Genomic DNA, 16,351 nt, shown 5'->3' with positions numbered 1-16,351 from the left:
CCTCCTCTGCCTCTGTGCTCCATTAAGGAAAATACCGGAAGAAGTTTCCAGTCAGAGAAGCCAGATTGCATTTCTATTCAGTTTTCAGAGGAAGAACTAAGCAGAGCTAGAGCAGGTGGTTATTTGTGGCTCTTACCTCAAATGAGCTTTGAAAAGTTCTTTTGTAAATCTTTGAGGTCTTTTGCAATTCAATAAAAATGTTTTGAAAATCTTAAGTCTCTTACTAAATGAATCAGCCTTATATCTACCATCTTCCTTTCTTTCCCAAGAGTCTGTAAGATCACATAAATCACAATCATATTCCTAGAAAATAGAATATCAAGAATGGCTTCTAGGCCTGTTTCAACTGGAGATGTGTTAATTGTTTGCCGAAAGGAGTTTACTTCAGTATTTCCCTTCTACTTTGCCTATACAAAGACTTTATGGGAAGGCCTTTCCTCTCTATGCTCCTATGGCATGACCAACCTTAGAGTGACAGTGCCATTTTACTTCGGACACCTTGCTATTCCCAGCGTCCTATATCAGATATGTGTCTCACTCATACCTTCACTCATACCCATACTTCTGATCTTCTCTGCCACGTCCTTAGTCCAAAGCACACCACAATAAGAAGAAAATTTATCCAATCTTTTCCCCAGCCATTCCTTCCACTATAGTATTCTGACTCTTCCCTCCTGGTGCTAAATGAGTCCATGTACCAATCTGAACTGGCCATCCTCAAGTCCACATTATTCTTAGAGATCTGTCCAGTCTAACTTAATGTTGAACCTTCCCTTTTCCCCATAACCCAGAGGAATACAAGCAATGATCTCTCTCTTTTCTTTCAACTTCCTATTGATCTGCTTCTACTCCATGGTACATCTGGTTTTCTAATTAGATTGTCTCTTGTGGTATTGCCTAAGACCAAAATTAATGTTTTGCTCATTTTGTGTCCTTCGTAGTACCTACCACATGGTGAGTGCTCAATAAATAACTGCTGAAAGAATTAGGCCAAAACAAAATGAATGAAAAACCCCACTGGAGTCTTAGATTAGGAAACAAGGCCACTGGAAATATGTAAAATGCAGAGTGAAAGGGAGGTCAAGGTTTGCAATTTCGTATGTTTTGTGCTGATTTCTAAATGTAGTCATGTTCACCCTTTTGAGTGTGCCATATCCAATCCATCAGCAAATTATATTGACACTACCTTCAAAAATACATATGAATCCAACCACTTTTTACAAGCAGACTGGTCACAGTTATCCTTCTCTCTCGCCTGCTGTCCTTCTATGAGTGATCCTGACCAGGCTTCCCTGCTCATGTGCTTCCCTTCAACATCTTCTCAACAAAGCAACTAGAGTCATCCTTTAAAAATACAAGTCAGAGCAAGTCATTTCTCTACTCAAAACATTGGGACACTTTGGCCATTTCACTTGACAACAGGCTACTAGGCTGTATGTACCCCAACCCCTTCCCACTAAGCTGAGACCGCATGGCCTCCTCTCCAGCAGGGCTCCCTCTTCCTCACTTTGCTCCAGACACACTGGTCTTGCTGTGCACAGGAATTCTCCTTCTTGATGTCTTTGCCCTGGCTCTTCGCTGTGCTTGGAACACTCTTCCTCCTGAAACATCACCCAGATGTTGGTATGATACCAAATTTTACATTAATTTAATATTAGCAGTTAATATATTATTATAATAATAATATGTCAGATTCTAGGAACCATGTAAAATAGCCCAGAACAAATGTCAGAACATTTTTATGTTTATTATTTTTCTTAGAATATTCCCTCAAGTCCTTCAAGTCTTTGATCAGTGAGGTCTATTTCAAACACCACATTGAAGATTTCAACCTGCCACCCTGCCCCTGACACTTCCTATCCCGGGACACTTAGGCAGCTCCACTCTCCCATTCCTGCATAGTACTCTTGACATATGCCTATCGTTCCTTACCTATTTCCCTCTGCTAAAATATATTCTTTGTAATGACAGGGATCATTGCCTGTTTTCTTCAACAAATATTTGCTGAAAGGATGAATGAATGATTTATTTTAACTGACCTTTGAATTCAGTTTTCAGGTCTCTAAAATAATAAATCTCAATGTGTTGACACCCTCAGACCTCAAGATTCTAATAAAAATAAATCCTGTTAGATCCAAAAGCAATATGAGGCACTTTTATTGAGTGTGAACAAAATAGTTGCATGGAATCAAAAGTGTTAAATGCAAAATGTTTATTCTCATTGCATCTTATTTATACAATTGTATGACTTGCATTTATGTGTCCCCCAAGGAAAGAAGCCTTGCAAAATTCCAAAGGTCAAACGTTCTAATAGTTTTGTAGTTTTTTTAGAATAGAAATTCACTTTATAGGTTGGATAAAATCAGGTGTGCTGGAGAACTTTTAAACTCCATAAGGGGGCTGGGGTTGTGGCTCAGCGGTAGAACGTTCCCCTATCACAGGCGAAGTCCTGGGTTTGATCCTTAGCACCACGTAAAAATAAATAAATAAATAAACTCCATAAGGGTAGAAAGCCTATCTATTTTCTTTGTGTTGTCTAGATACTAGAAAATAAGTATACTCAATAAGTATTATTTAAATGAATGAATGAAAGAAATGGGCTTCCTATAATTTCAGAAATTAGGCAGTATAATTTCATTATTCACACAAAGAAAGTTTTATCATCCAGATGTTGGTATGATACCAAATTTTACATTAATTTAATATTAGCAGTTAATATATTATTATATTATTATTATAATAATACATAAAATTCTAGGAACCATGTAAAATAGCCCAGAAAATGTCAGAACATTTTTATGTTTATTATTTTTCTTAGAGGAATAAAAATTCTTCTATATTTTTAATGAGTATTTATTTTTCTATTTGGAAAACATAACTCTTGCTTTTTATTTATATGAGACTATAATTTTCACAATTGCACATTAATTTTATTTTGTTTCCCATGTTTCTCTTTGCTAGTGGCTGTTGCAAATTTCATAAAATCATCATAATAATACATGTCTGTTGTGGTACACAAGCATTTTCCAATTTATTGTTTCTTTCCTTTTTCCATAGTGTCCTTATTAGATATTTAGATTGATGCTTAAAAAGTCCCCTGCCAATTCTCTTGCCCATTAATTCTGTGGTTATTATTTCCAAATATCTTTTGAATTGTTCAACAGCATTTAATACACAAGGTGAAACGAACTAATTACTATTGAAAATCTGAAACGTTGCTTTTATTTTCACAGTTTCATTATAAATTTGCATATGGTCTTTTTTACGTACTAATTAAATGCACAAGTAATATTCTCTCTCCCCACGGAGCTCTTTGCACGGTTTCCAAGAAACAAACTAGTTCTCCTCTTCCGCTTACGGTAGAGTTGGCCATTGTCGATGAAGTTTGTTAGGATATCCTTAATCCATGCTGAGTGGGAAGACATTCTTTCCACATTGGAACTTCATTAATTTTGCCTAACCTAGTAACAATGCAACTTGAGTAAATGAAAAATATGAAACATATCATTTCTTACAAGTAAATGAAACTAGGCCAGAAATGTCTTATGAACTCATAAGAAAACTTACTTTAAGAATATAAACAAGTGGATTATAATTAGTAAGTCAATTTTTTGCCTACAAAGGGTACTTGTCCTGGGGTTGAATGTACTTCTTATTTTTAAGTGTAATTGAAACATTTCCTGTGGTATCGTAATTAAGCCAATAATTTATTCAGGGTTATTTTTTTTTAAAGTATAAAATTAAACCTCATTTTCTGTCCCCATCTACATGATCATATATTCCAAACTAATGAGAAGCAAATCCTTGGATACCACCATGCTAAGTGATATAAGCCAGACTCAGAAAGCCAAAGGTCAAATGTTTTCTCTGATTTGCAGAAGCTAGTCCAAAATAAGGAGAAAAAGAGAAAGAAAGAAAGGGAAAAGGAGGGGGGATTCAATCAAAATAGAAGAAAGATCAGTGGACTAGATGAAGGAAACTGAGACAAAGAGAAAAGATAAGGGATAAGGGAAGAACAGAGAAATGAATCTAACCTGTTTCCTTTATAATATATGAATATACCACAGTGAATCTCACCATCATGTATATTCACAAGACACTAACTATTAAATAAAACTAAAGTAAATAGCAGTAAGATCAGTAGAGTAGAGGGAAGGGAACAGGTGGAGGGAAAGGGGAGGGAAAGGGGACAGAAATAGAACAAATTATATTCCATGTCAGAATGAATCCAAATGATATGTATAACTAAAAAGAACCAGAAAAAAAAATAAAATGTTACCATTCTTAGGACTAAGCCCAAAGGTCCATAAAACCAAAGACTTGGTCCTAGTTAATGATGTGTAGGTCATCAAAAGGAAGTTCTTGATGAGCCATGAGCCACAGATAACTTGTCATCTGTGACAACAAATGTCATTGTCTGTGTCCAAAAATTTTTACTTTATATATTAATAAGTGAACATGAAATACTATGATTGGATTTCCATGTGATGGTTTGAATCACACAAAAATGTCTAACTATTATAACAATAATGAGTTCTAGATTTAGGCGTCCTCTTTGGATTATATTTTCTCTGAAAGTAAACCTTAAAATTACATGAAGAAGTATAAAACAATTTATGTGAGGAACATGACTATTTTTGCATACTGTTGAAGGACTTGGTAGATGGTATTCTATAAAAAGAGAAGGTAAAAGATAAAAAGTACCCCTCATAAATGATACATTTTAAGGATAACCATGATTTTGTTTCCTATGAAACAAAACAGTCAGGACACATCCAAGTGGATGCTTTCCAGTGAGTCTGACTGCCCAGCTCAGGGGTGTGACAGTGAATAGACAGCCAATCCCACAGAGTGAGATGTAGAGAAAGTCCTGGAATTTCATTAGGTATCCCTAAAGTCTTTCTCTCTCTCTCTCTCTCTCTCTCTCTCTCTTTTCTTTTGAGCGGGGGGGGGGGGGGGGGGGGGTGTATCAGCAATTGAACTCAGGGGCACTTGACCACTGAGCCACATCCCCAGCCCTATTTTGTATTTTTGTTTAGAGACAGAGTCTCACTGAATTGTTAGAGCCTCATTTTTGCTGAGGCTGGTTTTGAAATTTCAATCCTCCTGCCTCAGCCTCTGGAGTCACTGGGAATACAGGCATGTCTGCTGTGCCTAGCTCTTTTCTTTTTTTATTTATTCCCATCCTTTGTTGGTGAAAGCCAGCTTGACAAAGAGTAGATGGATGCCTCCATGCCATTGGTGGCTTCCCGCCTCCATTTTTTAGCTTGCCAAAACCAGAATCTTTGGGAGTAGTACTTATGAATTTGAATATGTAAGTTAGAGTTTATTATTATTATACTGGAAAAGCCATGCTACTTCCTAGCTCTATGGAACTGAGCAAATCATTTAATGTCTTGCTGCTTCAGAGTTCCCAGGTGGAGCACGAAGGTGATAAGAGTATTGAGTTCCTGTGTTAGTTGTGAAAAATTAAAGGATACCAGGTACTTAACACAGGGCCTGGAACATAGGACGTTCTTGTAAATTGTTAGTTCTTCTTACTGTAAAGAACACCATGGGGACTGAGGGGAGGATGATGTGAGAACTGACATTCTGCTTGAGGATGCCCAGCAGTGCTTCACTCTCACACTTAGGATCTTCTCTGGAATCCAGAACAGAGTATCTTTCTAAAAGGAACCTGCTTATTTTGCTGTTAGCAAATAGAAAATAAAATTACATAATATGGCATTACGTAAAAATGTGGATGTGTAACTGATGTGATTCTGCAATTTGTATTTGGGGTAAAAATGGGAGTTCATAACCCACTTGAATCAAATGTATGAAAGATGATATGTCATGAGCTTTGTAATGTTTTGAACAACTAATAAAAAAAGGAAAAAAAAAGAAAAGAAAAAAAATAAAAATCAATACCTTGGACTTTTGGTTTTAGCCAAAATGAATCAGGCAGTATAGCAATACCAGATTTCAAACTATATTACAGAGCAATAGTAACAAAAACAGCATGGTACTGGTACCAAAACAGGCGGGTGGACCAATGGTACAGAATAGAGGACACAGAGACTAATCCACAAAACTACAACTATCTTATATTTGATAAAGAAGCTAAAAGCATGCAATGGAGGAAGGATAGCATCTTCAACAAATGGTGTTGGGAAAACTGGAAATCCATATGCAACAAAATGAAACTGAATCCCCTTCTCTCGCCATGCACAAAAGATAACTCAAAGTGGATCAAGGAGCTAGATGTCAAATCAGAGACTCTGCGTCTGATAGAAGAAAAAGTTGGCTCCGATCTACATATTGAGGGGTCGGGCTCCAAATTCCTTAATAGGACACCCATAGCACAAGAGCTAATAACAAGAATCAACAAATGGGACTTACTTAAACTGAAAAGTTTTTCTCACAAGAGAAACAATAAGAGAGGTAAATAGGGAGCCTACATCCTGGGAACAAATTTTTACTCCGCACACTTCAGATAGAGCCCTAATATCCAGAGTATACAAAGAACTCAAAAAATTAGACAATAAGATAACAAATAACCCAATCAACAAATGGGCCAAGGACCTGAACAGACACTTCTCAGAGGAGGACATACAATCAATCAACAAGTACATGAAAAAATGCTCACCATCTCTAGCAGTCAGAGAAATGCAAATCAAAACCACCCTAAGATATCATCTCACTCCAGTAAGATTGGTAGCCATTATGAAGTCAAACAACAACAAGTGCTGGCGAGGATGTGGGGAAAAGGGTACTCTTGTACATTGCTGGTGGGACTGCAAACTGGTGCAGCCAATTTGGAAAGCAGTATGGAGATTCCTGGGAAAGCTGGGAATGGAACCACCATTTGACCCACCTATTGCCCTTCTCGGACTATTCCCTGAAGACCTTAAAAGAGCGTACTACAGGGATACTGCCACATTGATGTTCATAGCAGCACAATTCACAATTGCTAGACTGTGGAACCAACCCAGATGCCCTTCAATAGATGAATGGATAAAAAAAATGTGGCATTTATACACCATGGAGTATTACACAGCACTAAAAAATGACAAAATCATAGAATTTGCAGGGAAATGGATGGCACTAGAGCAGATTATGCTTAGTGAAGCTAGCCAATCCCTAAAAAACAAATACCAAATGTCTTCCTTGATATAATGAGAGCAACTAAGAACAGAGCAGGGAGGAAGAGCAGGAAGAAAAGATTAACATTAAACAGAGACATGAGGTGGGAGGGAAAGGGAGAGAAAAGGGAAATTGCATGGTAATGGAGGGAGATCCTCATTGTTATACAAAATTACATATAAGAGGTTGTGAGGGGAATGGGAAAATAAACAAGGAGAGAAATGAATTACAGTAGATGGGGTAGAGAGAGAAGATGGGAGGGGAGGGGAGGGGGGATAGTAGAGGATAGGAAAGGTAGCAGAATACAACAGTTACTAATAGGGCATTATGTAAAAATGTGGATGTGTAACCGATGTGATTCTGCAATCTGTATTTGGGGTAAAATTGGGAGTTCATAACCAACTTGAATCTAATGTATGAAATATGATATGTCAAGAGTTTTGTAATGTTTTGAACAACCAATAAAAAAAATGAAATAGCTCCATTCTTCCCAGATGTTCCCTCTTGTGACTCAAAAGCACTAGGCACAAGGCAAGGAGAGCATATGAAAAGTTTGAGAGGTGGAGAGTAAACAGCGCACTGCCAAGGGATCTTGGGATTTGAGAAACAACCATGGGGAGGATTTTTTGGGTTTTTGTTGTTGCCTCCTATTTTAGCTAGCTTTTTCACAACTGTCACTAAAATAATCTGTCCAGAACAATTTTAGGGGAGGAAAGTTTACGTAGGGTTCACAGTTTTGGAGGTCTTAGTCCATAGAAGGCTGGCTCCATTCCTCAGGGCTGGAGGTGAGGCAGAACATCATGGTAGAAGAGTGTGGCAGGGGGAAGCAGCTGACTTGATGATCAGGAACCAGAGAGAGACTCCACTCTCCGGATACAAAATATATACCCCAAAACCAAACCCCAGTTCTCACCTCCTCCAGCCACACCCTGCCACTTCAGTTGCTATCCCACATATCAATCATTCCTGAACACACCCTCATGACACACCCATAAGCCTCTTAATCTTTGGCATCTCTTAATCCTTAATCTAATCAAGTTGACAATTCAAATTAACCAGTACACCTCCTGTATTCCTGCTCAGGAGACCATAGAAGCCTCTAATCCAGAACCATGAGAATGCATGGACAAGATAAATGCTAAGGAAAACCTGTTCCTTTTAGCCAGAAGACTAGGGAAAAAGTCAAACTGAACCAAAAAAACATTTTTTTTTTTCTTTTTTGCAATACTTGCCTTCCTCTGGCCAAACACCAATGAGAGAACTCACCACTGCCATGGACAAGTGATTCCAGTGAGGTCAAGCCAAAAGTTGATCTACCTCATCCCTGAAGAAGCTGATTTCCCAGCCTAGTGGAGTCAGCAGGATGGGGTAGGGGGAAGATCTCTCATTTTCCATCTAAATAAAGCAGATGTCACCTTGATTACATTTTTTAAAGTACTAAAAGAAAAGAACTGCCAACTGTGAGTTGTGTTTCTGACAAAAAATATACTTTGGAATAAAAGGGGAAAGCTATATGTTTTCAGATGAAGAAAACCAAAGTAATTTGTTGATAGCAAGTGGGTAAAAATATGAATAAATAAATAGACCATCTTTATCATACATTTTTAAAATCATATTTGATGACTGGAGTAAAAATTATAAAACCATCCAATAGGAAGTTTGATATATAAAGAGGAAATATTTAAGTCAATTTCATTATAAATAGGCACGGAAAAGGAACTTAAAGGGAGCTAAGGTCTCTATACCTCACTTAAAAACTTAATAGAGTTTAAAAACATTAACAGAACCCAATAGTTATCATCTCGTACTCTAACTCAATGCAGAACTGCAAGTTGAAGATAGTACAATAAGGCAAGAAAAATAAATAAAAGTCATAAGGTTAAAAAGGAAGAAATAAACTGTCCCTATTTGTTGATGACATGGCTATGTAGAAAATTCTAAGTAATCTGCAACCACAGACACACACACACACACACACACACACACACACACACACTCCTAGAAAATGAGTTCAAAAAGGAAGTTCTCAGGATATAGGATAAGCACACACAAAGTGATCACATTTCTATGTATTAACAAGGAAAATGAGGCAATGAATTAAAACACAATACTATTTCTAATTGGTCCAAAGAAAATGAACTAGGTATAAATGTCACAAAGATTTTATAGGTTAAGTATGTCAAAAATTTTATAGGTTAAGTATGTCAAAAATTACAAAATGCTGATGTAACTAACATGTCAATGATCAAGTAAGTAGAGAGACATACTGTTGCGTAAAGTAATCAGAATCAACATCTAAAGATATTGATTCTTCTCAAATTGATATATAAATGTTTAATGCAATTCCTATCAAAATTCCTGAAAGTTTTGAATCTGGAATAATCAAAATAGTCTTGAAAATAAAAATAAAGTGGGAGGAATCACTCTACCCTATTTTAAAAAATACAATATAGCTATAGTAAGCAAGACATTATGGTACCAGTGAAGGGATATAAAGATATGTAAGACATAATGAAACATAAATAGATAACACAAAAATAGATCCTCACAAACATGCTTAACTCATGTTTGGCATAGGTACAAAAGATAACCTTTTCAACAAATGGTTCTAGAGTAAGTGAACATCCACAGGCAACCCAATCTCAACTTGAGTCCCATTTTCTAGAAAAAAATCACAGAATTAGATGTAAAATGTAAGATTATTATTATTTTTTTAAATTTTTTATTGTTGGCTGTTCAAAACATTACATAGTTCTTGATATATCATATTTCACACTTTGATTCAAGTGGGTTATGAACTCCCATTTTTACCCCATATACAGATTGCAGAATCACATCAGTTACACATCCATTGATTTACATATTGCCATACTAGTGTCTGTTGTGTTCTGCTGCCTTTCCTATCCTCTACTATCCCCCCTCCCCTCCCCTCCCCTCCCCTCTTCTCTCTCTGCCCCCTCTACTGACATTCATTTGTCCCCCTTGTATTATTTTTCCCTTTCCCCTCACTTCCTCTTGTATGTACTTTTGTATAACTCTGAGGGTCTCCTTCCATTTCCATGCAATTTCCCTTCTCTCTCCCTTTCCCTCCCACCTCTCATCCCTGTTTAATGTTAATCTTCTTCTCATAAAACTCTTAGAACAAAGACACAGGAGAAAATCTTGGGAATCTAAGCCTAGGTAAAGAGTTCTTAGACTGGATATCAGAAACAAGATCCTAAAACAAGATCTACTTTTATACAATGCAATTACAAGGTGCCTTTGAGTAACCTCATCAATCAGCTTATTTGCAATGGGTTTTTAGTCAAATAAAATTTGGCAATCTGGCTAATATAGCCCACTGTTCCATCTAACTGAAGCATTTTGTATTTCAATTCTAAAAAATGTCTCTATGAAGTGGATCACTACTCTACTTTAAATTCTTCTGTGGAACACTCATCAATCCTTTCAATTATATATCAGATATAAAAGCAAGGCCTCCTACATCTTTCTCCATGTAACTGATAAAAACATTAAAAACAAAGACCAAGCATATGTCCTTGGAAAACACTTACCACCACCCATCCCCAGCCCAAGAATCATCAGGAATACTTACCATCACTCAAACTTACCACCACCCAGACTCTGTATTGCACCCTATTTCATCAGTTTCCAAAGTGTCTTATTAGTGTCTCCAAACATTTTGGATCCAACCATTCACAACCCTATCCAACTGCACTAGCCTGCAATCCATGTTCCTCTATTTTACCCACAAAGACATAACTTTAATCTAGACTTTACTGAACCTACTACATTGCATTTCCCCTTTTACCAGGAAGTTCAAAGCAGACTCTGAATTGTGTTTGCTTAATATGACTGGGAAGGTTTTTATAGTACAAAAGAGAACTCACTAACCCTGGAGAAGGGTGATGCAATTAAATTCTTGCACCCCACAGTGGGCTACTCTAGCATTTCTTACTGGAACAATGCTGAGAACAATTTCTAATGGTTCCATTGATTTTCAAACAGTAATAACCAAACTCTAATGAGGTGATGATAGCGCCACAGTGCAGCACCTAGTGTACTTCTTATATAAAAAGCTTTGAAGTGGTTGTGGGAGAGGAGAACTCATTGTTCTAAATGCTGCCTTCATCACTGTCCAGCTGGGAAGCTTTAGAACCAAATCTCTTATGGACTCATTCAGTCTAGAGACAAACAGAGGAAATCTTGCAGCACTTGATCTCCAAGCAGGTGCCTCTGCATTAACAATGTAGGATGGCTAAGGTTCTAGAGAAATATTTCAGGGTTTAGTTATTTGTAATGTTTCTCCCAACTTGAAAATTGTTTGTGTTCATGACTTCAATTTTCAAATGCAGTCTGGTTCTTTAAAACAGGAATCTGGCAAATTAACTAATAAGTGTATGAACACATGTTGAAATGGCAAAAGCACTAAGTAGGTTGGTTTTTCCTCCAGAAAATAGTGTCATTTAAAAGGAGACATTTAAGTCAGTGTTTACTTTCTATGTAGGGAACATTATATGACAAATGGAAGAAATAATTTGGCAGATAGAAAAAAACAAAAGTTTTCTAAACAGGGAAGCCTCCCTAGGTTGTTAATGTTTTTTCTGATGTTCGGAGTCTAAGAATCAACACATATAAACTTAACATTCCAACACTTGGAGTTTGGATAGAGATTTTTTTTCTCTCTCTAATCTATAACCACAATTATAATATAATATAATAATATTTTATTATTATAAGAAGGTTAAAAACAACCTCTCTCCAATGGAAAAACAAAGAAGAACAGACTACCAGCAAAGGTGAAAACTTCTAAATGGAGAACCTGCAGGACAGTCAGAGGATGAGTGTCTGAGTGACTGGAACAAGAAGCAGCTATGGAGGACTAGATGTGAGAGTGGCCAGATGTGTGAAGGCCTGGGGCAGTGGAGATGTCTGGGCTAAAATGTTCCTCTTTAGATAATTTTGTTACTAGAAATGCTTATTTTTTAAAAAAAATAGTGAATAGATAGCATTTTGTAGCTGTCTCTGTCTTGGCTGTTTGGTGTCAGAACACTAAAAAATACTGTTAGAGAACATGTGGCCCATTATGCAATTCTAAGAATAATACTAACTCAGTGTTCAATGGAATACAGAGTGTTTTCACCATCATATCATGTTAATGTTCACAATGACCCAGTGGAATGGAGGGTGATTATTTTCTCCACTTAGCATTAGAGGAAAATAAGAGTCTGAGAGGATACATGTTGCCTAGAGTCCCCCAAATAAGGACAGAGCAAAAACTAGAGTTGTCAGATTCCTGTTCTGGGTACTTCTCATGGCTCTGTATTGCCCTGTTTCATCAGTTTCCAAAGTCTCCTATCAGTGTCTCCAAAGATCTCAGTGTACACTCAGGGGCAGTCAGACTTCTGCATGAATGGCCCCTCTGGATGGTGGCTGACTGCCCACTGCTCACAACTTTTCATCATTCTTTCTGCTCAGGTTAATGAATCCCATCACACAAAGACGCCCAACATATGCTGTGGTCCTGAAACTGAAATCACTGCTATATGCATATTCTAGGCACAGGCTATTTCCTCACCAGAAGACCCCCAATCCATAGGCCTCTGAAGTCCCCTCCATCCCTTTTTTGCCAGGGTGGGAGCCTTGTATGAGTCCTTCCTTAAAATGCCCAGAACCCCCCACAACATAAGAGGCATACAACCAGCCCTGTTGAATTTGGTTTGCAGAAGGAGTGAATGGAAAGGAGACTCTCACATAGAGATAAGAGGCAGAGGTAAAAAAAAAAAAAATGTGAACAGGAGAAGTGTTCTTGGTGTCCCCAGTTGGAACTCAAAAATTGCATTTTCCCGTAGAATCCATGTGACTAATGCTGACTTGCTAATGAGGTTCAAGAATTCTAGCAGTATCTAGCAATATCTTGGTTAGACATCTGCATTATACAAGACTTCATGGGACTCTAAGACCCTATCCATCATTGATAATATTGTTTCTATGGGGGAATGTGTTTAGAGTTTCATATGATAGCCCTCCAAAAGAAACTCTAGAAAACAAACCCATTTGCAAGTTGGGTACCGTCTGTCTTCCAGCACTGGCTGTTCTCTGGCTCACTCTCTCTGACCTAACCTGTTTTCTTGTGTCCAACTTCTGGGTGGCCTGTGAAGGCTATTGCTCCTCTGAGACAACAGCAGGCGTAAGCAATGAGGAGAAGGTGAAAGTTCTGGAGAAAGGTCCTAATAGCAGAAAGAGGGAGTGAAGAGAAGGAAGTAGACAGAGTTGTAATTATTCATCAGGCAGCAAAAACTGGGTAAATCCATGCTTTTGACAGAATACAGGCCATTTACGGGAATCTCACATGCAACTTTTAGGCAGACTGGATGGATGTCTTTAAGAAAGCACAGGCTGTTGCAAGAGGCAGGCCCAGTACATTTTGTGGCTTATTAGAAATGGTGATTTGAAGGTAAATATTTAACCTCTTAGAAGGTTCAGTTTTCTCATCTCTAAAATTGAGGCATTGTTTACTTGAGGAGCCAAGTAATTATGTAAATATGACTAGCAAGATCCCTGGGAACGCAGAGCAGCTAGAGCTAGAAATGCTGCTTTTCCTCAATTTCTTCCTTTAAGAGATGCAATGTGGTTTAAGGAAAAGATTAAAAACAACAACAACAACAACAATGGATTTGAATTCCAAACTCAGAATCCACACCAATAAGAGCCTCTGCACACTCGAGTTTCTGTCTTCTGTCCTCTGAGGCTTTTGTTAATAATACATTAATTAATGAATATGGCAATGCCTACAAACAGCTAGTCAGGAAGTATTACTGATTGGCTATTTCAACAAACATGTTAAACATCCAGTGTGATCCAGGCAGTGGGGTAGCACAGTAAATGGGCCTTCAGAAGCTTTGGTGACTAGTGGAGGGGAAGTACAGGCATGGGGGGACTACGGCCTGTTGATGTGCCCACTTGAGATGGCCAAAAGCTCTTCTACTTAGTTTTAAGTATAGGGAAGCCCTTAGAAGGTCTTGAGTGGTGACATATAAGTTTTAAAGGTACCACTGGAGGAAAGACAGTGGTGACCCAAGGGTAGAAGCTGGTTATTTCCTCACCAGTGTTCGAGGTGACTGTGGTCACTGGAGCAGGCCGGAGATGATGTGCCAGGGCTGGGTACAGTAGGGATGAGGTGTAGAAGTGTACTGATTCAATGCAGGCTCTATAATCAGGGCCAGCCAGGTGTGCTGAATGAAGGCTTGGTTTTGGAGACTGAGAGAAGAATGGGAGCTGAGAAAGACTTTACTGGAAAGGTGATCTAGTGACTGTGATGGGGACACTGGGAGAAGTTGTTGTGGGTGAAAATCAGTTTCAATTTTGAACAAGTTGAGCTGGAGACATCCTTTGGGTATCTGTGTAGAGATATAAGGAAGGCCCTGACATGAGGGGAGTGTGCAGGCCTGGAAAGAGACATTGGAGGTGAAGGTAAGGCTCAGATGTGGTCACCTGGGTTTCTCCAGTAGAGACAAGGGAGGAAGACACCAGGCAGCATTTGGCCATCTGCTGGTGGGTGGTGAGTGCTCCATCAATAGAGACTGAGAAGGCATGTCACTGCAAAGAAGGGGCTCTTTCTTATTAAAATTAATCACCTTTCTTCTTACTATTCTCTTTTTCTTTTTCTAATTAAGAAATTACAAAATATTTCAAACATACTGAATACTGAGAATAAGAAACACTGTACCTAGATTTCAAACTTGTGAACATTTTGCCACTTTGCTAATATTGATTTCAAAGACAAATAAAGTCATCACCCCTCCAACCCCTTCTACTTTCCTCCCTATAGGATCTAGCATTGAGAACAGCCCCCAAATGGTGTGTGGTTAAGATCACCATCAAGGTCAGGTGGAAGCAGCCTGTTACCATAATTGTGAAGTTGATGTAGATTCTTTCCATGCATTTTCTAGTTCACACTATAATACTTTATAAATGTATCACCCTAAAATAGGCAGCATAGTTTTGTATGGTTTAAAAAACAATAATTTTTGTACTAATTCTTTGTACTTGATGTTTTTCACTCAACATTAAGTTCTTAAAATAGTATTTTTTAAAAAATCTAATTTGTTAGGCCCAGTTTTGAAAATAAGAGTAACAGGAAGAGGAAACAAAATCCTCACAGAGAGGGTGATGGAGTATACTTTCAGAGTCCAGACACTTTGACTCTCTGGACAGTTTTTCTCTCTCCCTTCTGTCCTTTTCATTTCTCCTTAACTGCGTAGCACTTGGAGAGAAAGGAGGAAGACTGCTCAACGTTGTGACAATATTACATCATAGACACTAAGGCCAAGAAAGAACCCTAAAGACCATGTGGTTCTATAGTCCCCAACTTGTTCCACTGCCTGAACCCCTTTTCTGAAAAGGAACAGAAAGTAGCGATCGTGGTGCAATCACAGTGTATTCATGAATTGACAAGCAGATTCTCTTCCACAAGCAAAATAAAAGTGAACATACGGGCTATTCTTGCTGGTCACTGCTATTTTTTTCTGCTCTCTCATAGCCCAATTATCTGTTTTATTTTTATTTCAGAGTCTTCACAGAACAGGCGATGTTTGGATTTAAGCTCCAAAGAGATGAGGGTAGACAGAGGGCACATTCCACATAAGAATCCAGGCATAAATTTCAAAGTGGCAATTTGATCAATGTCATCATGGAGTTTGGCTAGAGGACAGGGTTGGTTTTCAAGAGCCCAATGCCCATCTGTGACAAAGTGGCCACTCCTGTGCTGACCGTACCTAAACACTACCCAGAGACATGCCAGCCGCTATGCAGCAGCGTGGATTCCACAGTGAGGCAAGATTTGTCATTGCTTTTGAGAAGTTTGAGTTCTTGTGGCTTTTCCCCTTTGCCAACCTTTTGTGGAGTTGAATGGTAAAGATAAGGGTGGGCAAAAATATTGCAGATATCAGTTCTTCTGGCCACAGAGAGAAGAAGATCAGGCCCAGAAGCTTGAGTTGGGACACACCCTGGAGAAGGAATGATCCCCATGATTAGTAACATATCCAAGCTTCCTCTGTCTAACCTTTTACTGGAATTAAGAACTTTTCACATTTCGTTGATTACAGAATAGGCTAGGAGACCCAAATCGCAACCATATTGAAGTTGATGAGCAGAGAACTGACACTTTAGCCTTTAATGTGGGAGCTCTGTCCCTTGATCTGAGCCCAATAGACTCTTTGCTCTC

At 38.2% G+C, this 16,351-nt stretch overlaps 1 protein-coding gene across 5 annotated transcripts in view; it reads right to left on the bottom strand.

Moving 5' to 3' along the window:
• Sugct (succinyl-CoA:glutarate-CoA transferase) overlaps positions 1-16,351 on the bottom strand; it is a 709,004-nt gene that overhangs the window by 13,269 nt on the left and 679,384 nt on the right. The window contains exon 14 of one of the 5 annotated variants that reach the window (XR_011707951.1): positions 8,392-8,520. The exons of the other annotated variants lie outside the window; for them this stretch is intronic. The gene's annotated coding sequence lies outside the window, so the exon portion shown is untranslated. The remainder of the gene's footprint in view (positions 1-8,391; positions 8,521-16,351) is intronic. 5 annotated transcript variants of the gene reach the window in all.

The sequence above is a fragment of the Marmota flaviventris genome, chromosome 1 (assembly GCF_047511675.1).
Source record: "Marmota flaviventris isolate mMarFla1 chromosome 1, mMarFla1.hap1, whole genome shotgun sequence".
In the NCBI taxonomy this organism is placed as follows: Eukaryota; Metazoa; Chordata; class Mammalia; order Rodentia; family Sciuridae; genus Marmota; species Marmota flaviventris.
The sequence above is the reverse complement of the archived record's forward strand: the minus strand, read 5'-3'. Positions and strand labels throughout refer to the sequence as shown.